At 35.3% G+C, this 15,424-nt stretch overlaps 1 long non-coding RNA gene across 1 annotated transcript in view; it reads right to left on the bottom strand.

Moving 5' to 3' along the window:
* LOC106726237 overlaps positions 1–15,210 on the bottom strand; it is a 19,792-nt gene extending 4,582 nt beyond the window's left edge. The window contains exons 1-2 of the long non-coding RNA XR_001362265.1: positions 15,201–15,210; positions 3,818–3,822 (exon numbers count right to left, since the gene is read on the bottom strand). This is a non-coding gene — a long non-coding RNA (uncharacterized LOC106726237). The remainder of the gene's footprint in view (positions 1–3,817; positions 3,823–15,200) is intronic.
* Between the last annotated feature and the right edge of the window lie 214 nt (positions 15,211–15,424).

Genomic DNA, 15,424 nt, shown 5'->3' with positions numbered 1-15,424 from the left:
CCCTCAGCCTGGCCTGCACCCTCTCCAATCTGGGACCCCTCAGGAGATATTGACCGGCAGTTGGACATCCCTTTCCCAATCCAGGACTGCTGGCTACTAACCGCTCTCCTGCCTACCTGCCTGGTTGTCCCTAACTGCCTTTGCCTGCCTGCCTGATTGCCCCCTAACTGCTCCCCTGCCTGCCTGATCACCTCTAATCACCTCTGCCTGGGCCTCTGTCACTGCAGCTTTGTCCAGAACAGCAGTTCTCAAACTGTGGGTCACAACCTCTGACACGCGTGTCATAGGTTCGCCATCACTGGTATAGATGGTGCACTTGAGTGTATAAAACAAATAATTATCAAGCTCTTTTCCACTGTTTTGGCTAAACTTCCTGTTCTGTAGCTGACACTGCATCCATCTACCCTACCTCTTTCTTATTTATTTTTCTTCAATATTGTGGGGAATATGCTTAGGAGGTATCTTCTTAAGGTTTCTCTTACCATATAACCTACCATGTGGTCATTCTCAGAAATATACTGTACATCCATAAGTCTCAGGGCTTATTTGGAAATTTAACAAAGGTGCACACCTAAATAAAGCATGTAACAGGTGACTACCAGGTGTTCAATTCTCTTAGTCACTGACACCAAAACTAAACAGCAGTTTTCTTCTCATTTTTAAAAAAAGAATGTAGTTATTTAAAATTGAAGGAGGAATTCTCTCTCCGCCTGTGTTGGCATTTATACAAACCAAAAGTGAATGCCACCCAAAATTTTGTCACCTAGGTGGCTAGCTTGCATCACCCTAGTCCTGGTCCACTCTTTGCCATTAATCTTTATCTGTTATTAACATTGTCTTCCTCATTACTTTTGTGTGGACCAGAAATAAACATTCCTTTGCCTCATTTTTCTCCTCTGCTTAATGGAGAAGCATAAATCAGGGTTAACCTTGGATTCCAGAGCACTGTTGTCTGGGTTGACTCTACTACTTACCTGAAGTCCTAACATGGGCAGATTATTTAAAAATAATGATGCCTTGATTTTCTCATCTAGAAAATAAAGTTAGTTTCATATTTAACACAGATATAATTTTCCCCACAGCTCAGCTCTTCAATTTCACTTACTATCTAATTGACACTTGATGACTGTTTCATCAGGGGGGTGTGAATAACATTTCTCTCTCACTCCCTTTTTTAGCTTAAAGGTTTCAACAATACAAATTAATAGGGGAAAAATAAAATCACCCTTTGGATATACACACACAAAACTGTAAATGTAAATGAAATAAGTAGAAGGAACCCCGCATTTATATAGGTAGGCCTCTAATTCTATGATTGATGTCTGCATTTTTCCAGTCAGTATGAAGTGCTCTTACACCACAAATTGGTCCCCTAAATCTCAATTTGTAGGTGAATTACATGTTCTTTGAAGTTTATTTGAAAGAATAGAGACTTTTTGGCTGGTTTCATCAGGGGGGTGTGAATAACATTTCTCTCTCACTCAATCCCTTTTTTAGCTTAAAGGATTCAACAATACAAATTAATATGGGAAAAATAAAGTCCCCCTTTGGATACACACACAAAACCGTAAATGTAAATGAAATAAGTAGAAGGAACCCCGCATTTATATAGGTAGGCCTCTAATTCTATGATTGATGTCTGCATTTTTCCAGTCAGTATGAAGTGCTCTTACACAACAAATTGGTTCCCTAAATCTCAATTTGTAGGTTACATTTTCTTTAAAGTTTATTTGAAAGAACAGAGACTTTTTGGCTGGTGACGCTCTATCCACTGAGCCAAACCAGTTATGGCTCCAGTGGGTGCTCTTATCGAGTGTAATTATTTTATGGAACAAGTAGTTGTGCATTATATTTTCCATATAACATCACATTTTTTAAATAAGTCAAAGCATATAATTAATTAACTATTTTGATTATTTCATAGTATTCTCAATAAGTCTTTGACAAACCAATAAAAAGAAAAGAAAATTTAACCACAATTAGTCATATTCTGGTATTAAAAATAAAGCTCATGCATATATTTTTAAAATATGATTTCTATATTTATCTCTCCAGGATTTCTTTGTCATGACTAGCTTCCAAGAACAAAATTCTCTTTGGTAGAGATGATAATTTAGTTCTGTAGGCCTATAAAATGGAGAATCGAAGAGGATGGGAGTAATGGGTAAAAGACAGTGAAGAGATTAGCCAAAGAACATATATGCATAGCCCGAGCACACAAGAACAGAGTGGTGAGGATGGGGGTCAGGCAGCAGGGGCAGGGTGGAAGTTGGCAAAAGGGGGAGGGATGCTGGGGACATCTGCAGTAGTGTCAACAATAAACATTAAAAAAAATCCCCTCCCCCCAAAAAAAACAACAAAATAGAAATGTGAGTTTACACCATAATGTGGAAAGCCTGGAATGCTTCAATTAAGTAGCCACAAACCCATTCCTATATCTGTTCATATTGTCTCTCTATAATTGCACATATATAATTTTAAGTTTCTCCATTATTTTTGCAAAGAAAAATATATAAAAAAATTATATAATACAGAGGCTTATTATGCACAGTGGATGTTAATATTTATTATAAGATAGAGGAATAATTATTTGGGCAGTAAGCAAGTCTGAGTGAATAAAGATTCAAAATCACAGAATTTTCACAAATTCAGGTATATTATGCACAGTGGATGTTAATATTTATTATAAGATAAAGGAATAATTATTTGGGCAGTAAGCAAGTCTGAATGAATAAAGACTCAAAAATCACAGAATTTTCACAAATTCAGGTGTGTGTTTTTCAGTTTTATGTAATGTTTATCAGTTAAACACAAAATACATAAACTTGTTATTGGTAGCTTCCTACAGGGTGATGATCTAATTACTAGATGAGAAAAAGTTCAATTTAACACATCAATTATTTGTAAATAAATTTTTTTCATTATATATGATTGTATGAAACTGTTTATTCTCTTAAGAAATTTAAATACTCCTCTTACAACCTTTGTTTGCATTATAAATTTCCAGAACTAAATGTAAGTAAGCACTAGTTGGTCCATATTCCAATTAAGGGATTTAATTAACTTTTATTGATTTCCACCATTTTCTTTTTGTCAAGTGAGGGAACTGGGAATATGATTTTGTTGCTTGTGTAAAAGCCTGGTGCACCCCTAGGCCTTGCCACTGTTAAGAGGAGCAGGCACAGTTGCTGTTTTGTGTATAGTCTGCATAGAATGTACTTATAACTTGGGAGACTGCCTGTGAAGTAGTTGTCTGTGTGAAGATTGTCAGCAATCAACCTCTTATTTTTCCTTTGTCGTATCCTTGCCTCTAATGATTAGTAGCATATGTTCCAAATCATGATGCATGGAAGTTTGAAAAGCATTCTTCTTGCCTTGACACAAGAATAAAAAGTTGCCGCGTGTAATCTCCCCAGTTTTAAGAGGCTATTAACTTAGCTGAAGGGGGTGAGTATGAAATGAGTGCTAGTGGATCTAAGAAAGGCAATAGGGAGAGTTGAATGTAACAACCATACTCCAGAATCACTTAAAGGGCTGAACAATCAGGACCTCAATCATTAAGTTTCTAAGGCAGTAAATATTTTAACAGTGGAGAAGTAGTAACTTCAAAGTGCTCAAATCATTTCCCGCATTGATGTAAGTACGGAAGTCAAGGTGATTCATTTCAAAAGCTAAAGGGAAAACTTGGCATACAGTCTATACAAAATCTACTGGCCACTTGCAGACTCCTAGTGAGAGAGAAAAGAGGCCACAATCTACATTAAAACACCATTGCTCTCAAATGCCCATGCCCCCCAAAGCAATCTAGATTCAACACAATTCCTATCACCAATGGCATATTTCACAGAACTAGAACAAATATTCCAAAAGTTTACATGGAACCACAAAAGACTCTGAATAGCAACAGCAATCTTGAGAAAGAAGAACAGAGTTGAAGGAGTCACACTACCTTGCTACAAAGCTACTGTAATCTACAGTTTACTACAAAGCTATAGTAATCAAAACAGCATGGTACTGGCATAAAAACAGACATAGAGGTCAATGAAACAGAATAGAGAGCCCTGAAATAAACCCACACCTTTATGGTCAAAAATTATCTAACAAAGAATGCAAAACACACAATGGGGTAAAAGTCTATTCAATAAATGGTGTTGGGAATATTGGACTGATACATGCAAAAAATTAAACTGCTATTAGACCTCTTTCCTATAGATCACTTTCCTACACCATACACAAGAATAATCTCAAAATGGATTAAAGACTTAAGTGTTATACTCAAAACCATAAAAAATCCTGGAAGAAAACCTAGGCAGTAAAATCTCAGACATTTCTCATAGCAACATTTTTTCTGATATATCTTTTCTGGCAAGGGAAAGAAAAGAGAAAACAAACAAATGGGACTACATCAAACTAAAAAGGATTTGCACCGCAAAAGAGATTATCAACAAAATGAAAAGAGAGCCCAGTGAATGGGAGAACATATTCACCAATGATACATCTGATAAGGAGTTAATATTAATAAAATGCATAACAAACTCATACAGCAAACACCAAGTCAACAAAAAATCCAATTAAAACTTGGGCAGAGGACCTGAATAGACATGTCTCCTAAGAGGACAGACAGATGGCCAATAGACATATTAAAAGATTCTCAAAGTCACTAATTATCAAAGAAATGCATATTAAAAGCACAATGAGATACCCACCTCACACCTGTCAGAATGAATATCATCAATAAATCAACAAACAAGTGTTGGCGAGGATGTGGAGAAAAGAGAACCCTCACACACTGCTAGTTGGAATGCAGACTGGTGCAGCTACTGAGGAAAGCAGTGTGGAGTTGCCTCAAAAAATTGAAAATGGAACTGCCTTATGATCCAGCAATTCCACTTCTGGGAATTTATCCAAAGAAACCTGAAACACAAATTTGAAAGAATATATGGATCCCTAATGGTTATTGCAGCATTATTTACAGTAGCCAAGATTTGTAAGCAGCCCAAATGTCCATCAGTAGATGAGTGGATAAAAAAAGCTGTGGAATACTACTCGGCCGCATAAAAGAAGGAAATCTTACCCTTTGCGACATTATGGAGGGAACATTGTGCTAAATGAAATAAGCCAGGCAAAGAAAGACAGGTACCATATGATCTCACTCAGATGTGGAATCTAATGAACAAACTGAAGTAACAAGAAAAATAGAGACAGACTCATAGATAGAGAGCAGACTGTCAGCGGTCAGCTGTTAGCTGTCAGCTGAGGGAGTTGCCTGGGGGTTTAAGATTTAAAAAATTATTGCTCTCATTTCAGTTTTTGAAATGCACTGAAGTAAATAAATAACAAAGCCTAATACCTGAATTTAAGACACACATGGAGTCAACTGTGCTCCTTGCTGCATATACTTTCCTTGATTTTTCCATATTCAATATAAAAAATCCCAATGGAGCTGTCTACAGAGTTCAGAAGAAATTAAAGTGCAACTGAAAAAAGAACACACAAAAAATGACAGCACTCAGTTAAGGAATGGTTAAACACGAAAGGCAATAGGAGACATTGGTAAATCAATTATCTGAGGGAGAGAGAGAGAGAGAGAGAGAACTTTATAATAAAACCCACCCAGACAATCTAGTGATTATCAAAATACATAAGAGAGAAGCTATGACAATGTGCTATGGTGACTCCACATCTAGGATTAATATGAATAACTCAGAGGAAAAGTGTTAACATTGTATGTAATGAAAATACATAAAAGTTATTAAAATAAAAATGTTAACATTCAAACATGAAGGCAAGGTACTGGAAATCAATGTGAGAGGAATAATTTGTGTATGTTACACAGCAGGGGATAAAATAGTACTTTCTAAATTTGAAACATGCTGTTTAAAAAATGAGTACAATGTATAAATGTGTTCTATATTCTTTTTCAATTTGCCTGGGAAGAATATTCATGTAAACACAATCTATTAAAATGAAGAAATATATACCTATTTGAAACATTAATTTGTTTTTATTTGAGTTGCTTTTTTCTTATGAATTAAAGCAAAACTAAATTTGATTGTTTTGTATTACTAGTAAATGCAGTTTATATAGCATATAATTTTCATTTGAATGTTTGCCTGTCTGTTTAGTACTTAGTACATTTCCGTCTGTATAGATGCAATGAAGTGTCTGAAAGTGTATTCAACTGAGTTAATGAAGATTATTTCTTAATGAAGGAATTTCAAGTAATAGTTTTCCATTCCTTTGCACATTCTGCATTGTTTGAATTCCTGATATTGAACATAATATGTTGAGAATCATGTAATCATGTTCTTAAAACAAAATGTAACACTGATAGTAGGTCTATTTATGATATAAGAAAGTTCTGAGAATTTTAAAATTACATTTGAAATATACCTAAGTTTGAAATATTCCACTTTTCTCACTTTTTTTATTGTGCTTTTTGGAAAATTGCCACACCTTTACAAACATGAGCCCATGAGGTCTTTCTCACAGCATGGAATAAATAGCTTACATTCAAAGTTTTATGATTTTGCATTAATCATTAATTTTTCATTTGTTAACGCATCCTCTAAGATATACATTGATACATTTTTTTCCTCTTTTTCTTTACAAAAAAAGAGTAGGTGAGGAGAAAAATAAAATGAAGATGAATGGAAGGAGGAAGAGAGAAGAGAGGGAAGAAGGAAGTGAGAAAAGGAGGAAAAGAGAAGAGAAAAAGGGAGAGAGGGGGGAGGGAAAGAGGAGGAAAAAACAAACAGTACCTCTACTAGTACTAAAACCAGCTGCTAAGTAATTTTGAGTACAAAGCAACTCAGTTTTCTAGATCTCATTTAATATTTTATAAAACATTTTCTTTTTGATGAGTTTTCATGCTTCCTACACACACACATACACACACACATTCATACACACACACACATACACACACTGAATGCAATAAGATGAAGATGCACTAACTCATGATAATTTGATATGACTGTGCAATGTACTTTACTTCATTTCATCTAAGAAAAATATACAATAAATTAAAAATAATGAAGTAGTCTCATATGAACTTCTAATACTTCTCTCTAATTAGTGAACACACTTTATCATGTGACACAAATACATTCTGCATTTTTTGTTTCCTAAGTCACTACGTTTTTTACTTGTCTTGCTTTTATTTTTAAAATGGAATTTTTGTAAGAATCCAATTGAAGACAATCTAAGAAACAAAAACATTTTAACCAGTAAGTTTTTATGTCATATTTTATCTACTCCATCCATTTTTTCATGTCTTACAATCCATGGTTTCATAGCATTGTACCATAACAGAGTATGACTGGTAATTTATTTTCTTCAATGTTCACAACACATAGCCATACATCTTTGACATAATGTCCTCTTAGTTTGATGAAATATGGTACTTAATAGCTCAAATATGTATTACATTTTAATTGGCAATTGTTAGTTGTTGGTAAAATTGGATATGTTTGCGATATGCATTTTGGCCTTAGGGTTATTTCTTTGCTCAGTTTTTAAAAATTGAAACTGCCATTTTGTTATGAATTTACAAGATGCATTTACATAATAAGCTAAAATCCATTATGCTGCACGTTTTCTCAGTTTATTTTCCACAGGCCTTTTGAATGGTTGTCATATTTTGACATAGAATATGTGCTGTTCAATTGTTCTGTGTCACGCTCCAACTCTACCGACTTTATGTCCTGTTAGTTTGGTGTCTTTACCTCTCAGATTTCTGGTCTCTTTTGAAACTTTTTATTTATCTCGGTCTGCTATGAGGGGGCTGTGGTCTAGAGTATAAGTGAGAGCATTTCCTCCCACTTTGACATGTGGTTGAGGAAGCAGGCATGTGGCAGGTCCTGAAGTGAGATGCTTGAGGCCTCAGGTATACGAGGTGCTGATTTCCTAACTCAATCATGCAGCCATGGCAAGGTCTCTCTAAAACTAAGGAGAACAGAGAGGACACTGTTGCTTACCATCCTGCTGTCACAGAGATCTGAGAGCAAGCATTCCCTGCAACCAACACTTAACCTTCATCCTCATTCATGTGCATTTCCAGGTGCTAGCCCTGCCACAGGGGAGGATTCCTGGTCCCTGTTAGAAAGTCAGCAGCACCTAAAACCTATCTTGTATTTCACTCTGTGCAGTTCAGCCACTATTTATTTTGAAGAAATAGAAAATCCAGAGTTGATAGTGGGAGAGATAGGAGCCAAATCGGTCATCTTTCTTTTCTCAGAATTTTCTGCATCCAGTGTATTTGCAATTGTTCTTAAATGATTTACTTATTTTATATAAAGAGAGCCTATAGAACTTAAGGATGTAATAAATATGTTCCTAACATTCACCGTTGTTTTTTCTAACATTTTAATGTTGTTGTCTTTCATTTTGTTCTTGTATCTCCTTACCATCTGCTGTTTTTAAAGATTTGGGTATAGAACTAACTTTTCATGTAAATGTATTTTGTGTTATTCCTATTTCCCCAAACATATTCTTAATTCCCAGTGCCATATTTTAAAATAATCATTTCCCCACTGATTTGTGATTCTTTAATGTGTTGATTTGCTTTTGGAAAATATTATTTTAAGATACTTGCAATAAACTCACAAAAAATTCTTTACAGGTTTCAATGGTTTTTTTTACGTTAACATTGCAATGAAACTACTTCTTCATTTTATTTTCAATATGTTCTCGGCTATCTTTGTTTCACTATTTTGTGATTATCTGTGAAATTATTTTTTAAACCAAAATTTTCCTTATATTAATATAGTAATTGCATAAAGTTATAAATTAATTTGGAAGAAATGTTTAAATCTTTAGTTTTCTGTCCAGTAACTGATATTTAGAATGGGTATTTTCTTTCAAGAGGTTTACATGAGTTTCCTTATTAAGCTATTTCTAATCATTGTCATTTTTTTCATTTTACTTTTGAAGACTATGACTAAATTATGAATATATATAAAACTTAGCTCAACTTGACTAACAGAATGCTCCCTGCAACCCTAAAAATCTTTCTTTATATATTTAATGAAAAGAATATGTTGAAAAACTACTGATATGTTCCTTTTGATGTTTTTAAATTGGCCAAAATATAGAATAATTTATTAATCAACTCATTTAGAAATGATTTTCTTGTTTCTCTTAGGGTAAACTATATTATTATATGCAAATAAAGTTTATTTAATCCATCCTTCCTTAAAGTCATATATAATTTTATAGCTTTATTGCCGTTCAAAAAATTAAGACAATAAAAAAAAAGTATTGATTTGTAGGAGACTTGATCATGCATTGAGTTTACATGTGTACTGTAAATTACACTGTGCTATTTTGAATATGCATATATATTTTACATTAATGGGTAATCATAAGTTATGAGATGGACATAATATCACAGATCTGTCAGAAAGAAAGAATTAAAGATCTCCAGTGTCTTTTTAATGCTTATAAGTAAAATTTATGTTAAATATAAATTTAATATCATTGTTAATGTATTATATTAATACACAATAACTTCTTTAACCACAGCTAGATTATATTGATCCCATAAGGAAAAGTTTATTTGAGTAAAACAAAATCTCCTATTATGGAATAATTAAAATTAAATAAAATGTACACCGTGTCTAGAAATAAAAAATGCATACACCAAACTAAATTATATGTGAATAACCCTTCTACTGCCCCCGGAAACTGTGCTGAGGCCATGCCGGGTCCTCTCACGGCCTGTCTATCTCCCCTCCTGTGTTTAGAGCCTTTGATTAACCCAGCCTCGCCCTTGACTTACGGGTTTTGCAGATTTGGCTGCCCATTTGTTTGTTTTTATGATTCATTGACCTCAACCTCAATTTCCACATTTCTTTTGTTGTTGTTTCCAGCTTGGGATTAGAGTATATCTTAGTTTAAAGGAAGTTTATTTTTTATCCTGGCAGGGCAGGGCTGTAGGTTGTGTCTGGGTGTGATTGAGATAACTAGCAAGTGAAAAGTATGCACAAATAAAATGGCAGAAGAACCAGAAGAAACTTTCACATTTACCTACAGAGGAACGGCATCTTTTTGTCAAACAACTTCTATCGTGGCCCTTCTGTCTTCAGGATACGGTCAATTCTCAGAATATCAGGCCTCTCCTAACCCTCCCAGCTTGCCTACTCTCTGTAAGCCCCTCACATAGCCCATTCCACACCGACCTCAATATGACACTGCGGGGTCTCCGGCACCCTCCCCTCTGAACATGTATCTAATCACACAGGTAAAAAGCCCTCAGGAAACCACACTCCCATAAAGACAACAGTAGCGGAAGTACTAGAAATCCCACGGGACATTTTAGATTAAACTTTTGCAAAACTCCCTCACCTGTGCTCATGTTTTACTTCAAGGTCAAGGCCAAGACAGCACCGGTGCTCCTTACCAGCCACTTTCCTCTCTCGCGCATCTCTTGGCTTTTATGATGTCTAGATTTGTCCACGTGTTCCCTGCTACCATTTCCGTTTCTCTTCTCCTTTGCACCCATCTCTCTTGTAAACGCCTATGTTTTGTAAGCCCGCTGTCATTTTGCTAACAGAATGCCTTTTCATCCAGGGCAGAGCTATCTATGGAGCCCCCAGGTCCTGGCAATGCTCACGCCTCTCAGAACAGCCAGGAGGTAAGAGCACTCAGGCTGGGGAGCGAGGTGCCCTGGGCTTGAATTCTTCCCGCCACTAACTTTGTCAGATTTGGCAAATTGCTTCATCTCTGTGTCTCACCTTCCCCGTATTTAGAGAGGAGGAGATAGCAGTATCTACTTCATAGTAATGTAAGCAATAGAATTAAATAAATTCTATATAAATAACTGTTGATTACAGTCCCTGGCACATGTCAGCAACAACTCTTACCATTATTTCCACCCAGAAGGAAGATAACCTGGAAACAGACCACTCTTTCTGGGGTCTCCTGGGTCCATGAAACAAAACAAAACTCACACATAAACAGACAACAGGGAACGTCTCAGTTTTCTAACGGCTCTGAAAAACCAAAAAGGGTAAAACAAATGGTCCACAACTTCACAGCACCTGCTGAAAGTTGTCATGTGACCAGCTGAAAATAAAAAAAATCCAGGACATTCAATCCATCACATATGAGCCACTGTCTTCGGTTTTGTTGCTCAGAGATTGTTTTTTCCTAAATGCCCAGTTAGTTGATAGCTACTTTTTAGATTGTGATATAAATTTTACTTTCCCCAAATCACTTCTGCAACTATAATAGTTCTACTTCCTCAGTGAAAGAAAATCTTTGAAAATAATTTGCTTCATGTGTGGTATAATAATAGCTTTCATATGTGTAAACAAGTTAGTTTTATTTTATTAGTTATTAGTTATTTTTCATCCTCACAAATTTAGATTCTAAATTGGTAAGGTTTCATGGGAAAATATAAAAAAATACCTGCCCTGGTCAGTTGGTTGGGAGTTGCCCATGCACAGAAAGGTTTCTGGTTCCATTGCTGAGTGATCCCAGTGCGGGCCATGAAGAGGCAGCCTATGCTTGCTTCATCCTCATCTCTCTCTCTCTCTCTCTCTCTCTCTCTGTCTCTCTCTCTCTCTCTCTCCTTCATCCTTCCCCTTCCTTTAGCTAAATATACATTTAAAAATCTTTTTTAAAAACAACATGAATACTTCTTGCAGCGAAAAACAGAAAAATGGCAACGCTTTTTTTTTTCTTTTCTGAATCTGGCTGGGTTTATTGGCAAAGGAGAGTGACGATAAACTGCTTTGGCAAGGTTGTATCAACCCATGCTGCTAGAGTATGCCACACTGGAGAGCAGCAGCAGCATGCAGAGGAAAAATAAATGAAGTAAGTACTTTCCCCCCTAAATAGGCTTGAGCTGTAGTGTCAGACATTTTGCCAAATACTTTCATTGTGCCCTGAAATTAAAACACAGATCCAAATTCCAATGCCCATAGCACTTCTCCGTATTGGTATGAAGTATGCTGCGTTGCTACTGATTGGGGGGATTTAACCTCACGCTCTTTGCCACAACAGTTGGGCCTGAAGCAGAGCAGCATCAAATTGATAGCATTTTGTAACACAGTAAATGTCTTTCATTGATTAGAGCTACAGTGGCCAGGGTAGACGTATTGCTCTGCAGACGTATTTCCATAGCCTCTCATCATTGGTCAAGCATGCACGTTTGGATGCTTATCCAGGACACATGACTACAACCTGTGCACCTGATCCTCCAACCCATCCTGCATGTGCTTAGCAACTGGTTCAATGAAAGAAACCATCCCCAACTTCAGGTTAAGGAAGAAAGCATTAGGCTTGACATTAATCTGATTGAACCAAAAATTCCAATGATATATACTGGATTTGTAGAATGGCCAGATTATTATGACCACCCCATCAGTACAATGAAGTGAATTAGTTATGCAAATAATAATAATAATAATAATAATAAAACCTTGAGAGTATTTGCTTAGGAAGTTTTCAATATTCATTATTTTTGGAAGTATCAATGAAGTACTGATGGGGTGGTCATAATAATCTGGCCGGTCATAATAATCTAGCCACTCAGTGTATATATGTATACATTTATAAATTTCATATGTGCCAATATTATGTAGGGATATTTTTTATTGATCTTCTAAATCAAGTCTATAACTTTATAGGTATGTATGTATGTATGTATGTATGTTTAGATGGTAGATAGATTTGCTATATAACAGCCTTAATAAAATAATGGATAAAAATCACAGTATTGTTGGTATTATACTAATTAGTACATATTTTTCAACAGGTATATATTAATTTAGCTGGTTGTCTGTTACTGAACAATGATTTTAGAAAGCAAAGATGACTTAAGAACTAGTGAGGCTCATGTAACTACTTGTCAAACTATTTGATGTATTTTCTATTTGGGAAAATTTTTGCACCTAAAAAAAATCATCTGTAAGGATTCTTTAAGTCAGAAGGATATTGGGCTTATTGGAAATAATTTCAATGAATTGTCCCAAATAGATTTCAATAATTTCACTAGCCCAGAGCTCCCTGTTAAATTTGAATAATTAGAAAAAGAAAGGTAATTTTGAGTGGGGGCAGTGATTAAGTTTTACTAGTATAATTATTCAGAAAGCAATCGTGTTTTATAATATAATGTAAAAACAATGGTGCTCGCTTCAGCAGCACATATACTAAAATTGGAAAGATACAGAGAAGATTAGCATGGCACCTGCGCAAGGATGACACACAAATTCATGAAGCGTTCCATAAAAAAAAAAAAAAAACAATGATAACATTTACTTAGTGCTTAGTAATTGTTAATCACTACTCTACCTGCTTTTAAATGTACTAACACTTGTAATTTTCACAAAAAGCTTATAAAGTAGATATAATGATATCTCCTATTTTGTAATGAAGTAACTGAGAGAAATAGAGAGGTTAAGTAAGTAGGCCAACACTCAACCCCTATTAGCAGAATGGGGGTTTGGGTACAAATTCTCATGTGGGTGCCTTCCTGCCCCCTATGTCATAGAGGAACAATCAAGGGTTTGTTTGTTTGTTTTTTCCAACAGCTGTTGATTATCAGCAGAGCTGTGTAGTTCAAACCTACTTTTCTCATCTAAATTTTAGTTCGCATAATTTTTTAAAGGTTACATTATTATTATCAAGGATAAGAGAGTTTGCAGAAATGATCCATATGAAAAATTGTAAGATATTTCTTTTATTGTAATTATTTTGAATAACATAAAGGAAGGGGCATCTCAAAATAAGATAGAGCATGTGTGCATGCATGCACACACGCATACACAATCTTTATATGAAACTCGCTACTTAAACAGCTTATCCTATTTTCTACTTTAAATTATCTTATACTAGAGGCTCAGCACACGAATTTGTTCACGGGTATGGTCCCTAGTCCTGACCTGTGATCAGGGCTATCTTCTCTGGCTGCCAGAAGCCGGCCCCGCCCCCCACCATCACCCACCCCTGGTTCCCTATTCACCATCAGGCGATGGGAGCCTGCTGGCCCAGGAAGGGATTGAGAGGTGTTCATTGCACCTCATAGTGACTGGTCGAGCAGTCGTTCTGGTAATTCCGCTGTTAGGATCAATTTGCATATTACCCTTTTATTATATAGGATTCTTCATGCCATAAAATATTATTTTACAAAGAAAATCACTGGCTGTATAATTTCTCTATAAATATTATTTATTTAAGCATCATCATCTTATAAAAATGTAAGCCTATTAAATTTGTGATTAGCAACACTATAAATAGTCTAACTTCATATTTCTTATGGCATCTTTAGAATACTTTTCTAGATAAGGAATTATTACACAAATGACATAAAATTATTTTGACTCTTGATATCTATCACAAAATTGCCTTAAAAAATTTGCTTAAATTTATAACAGTGCAGGAAAATTCTTATCCCCACTAAGAGTATTTTTCAAATATTGTTTTGCTAATATTGAAGACAAAAATATCTAAGTAATGTTCTAATTCAAAGTTTTTTCATTCCTACTGAGGAGAGATGTATGTTCCCATGATTTCAGCTGTTTATATTTTATTTTCTGTGAGAGTCTGTTTGTGTCCTTTTATTTATAGTGCCAAATTGATTTTAAAAGTTTATTTTTATGTTAGAGTTGGCAATCCTTTGTTATATATGTAATGTTTTTCCTCAGTGGGTTGTTTTTTCACTTTGTTTATAATAAAAAAAAAATACTTCAACCCTGGTCAGTGTTGCTCAGTAGTTAGACCATCAGCCTTCACACTGAAGGGTCTCAGGTTCAGTTCCGTTCAAGGGCATGTACCTGGGTTGCACGTTCAATTCCAGGCCCAGTTAGGGAGAGTGTGGTAGGCAACCCATCAATGTGTCTCTCTCACCTTGATGTTTCTCTCTCTCTCTCTTTCTCTCTCTCCCCTATCCTCCCTCCCTTCCATTCTCTCTAAAAATTATTGGAAAAATATCCTTGGGTGAAGATTAACAAAAAAAAATTCTTCACATTTCTTTATAAAGTAATACATCTAAGCTAAAGAATTGTTAAGCATCACGAAATCATATTCGGGTAAAAATAAAAGTATCTCTTTGTCAAATTCACTAACAGCATTTTAGCTCTTTTGCATACAGATTCTTTGTTCTTTTCTCTGCTACTTTTAACTGAATTCCACCTTGCATTACTCCTCTTACCCTGGCTTCTCCACAACTCTTCCTCCTGTCTTTCTTTTCTAACCTCCCTCTCCTTTATGCCAGCACCCTCCCTTCTTTCCTCTCTTTCTCAACATTCCATCAATGAGATTGACAGCCTAATAGTCAGAAAGATAACCATATATGACTTCTATGAATTAATTTAAGCTAATAGTTGACAAGTACATCATTCAATCCTAAGTGACATACTGGGGATTCTCACCATTGGTGAAAGTAACTATATGCAAAATATGTATCTTTTATAATCTT

The sequence above is a fragment of the Myotis brandtii genome, unplaced genomic scaffold (assembly GCF_000412655.1).
Source record: "Myotis brandtii unplaced genomic scaffold, ASM41265v1 scaffold2430, whole genome shotgun sequence".
Taxonomy (NCBI): domain Eukaryota; kingdom Metazoa; phylum Chordata; class Mammalia; order Chiroptera; family Vespertilionidae; genus Myotis; species Myotis brandtii.
Note: the sequence above shows the minus strand (reverse complement) of the source record. Positions and strands in the feature narration are given on the sequence as shown.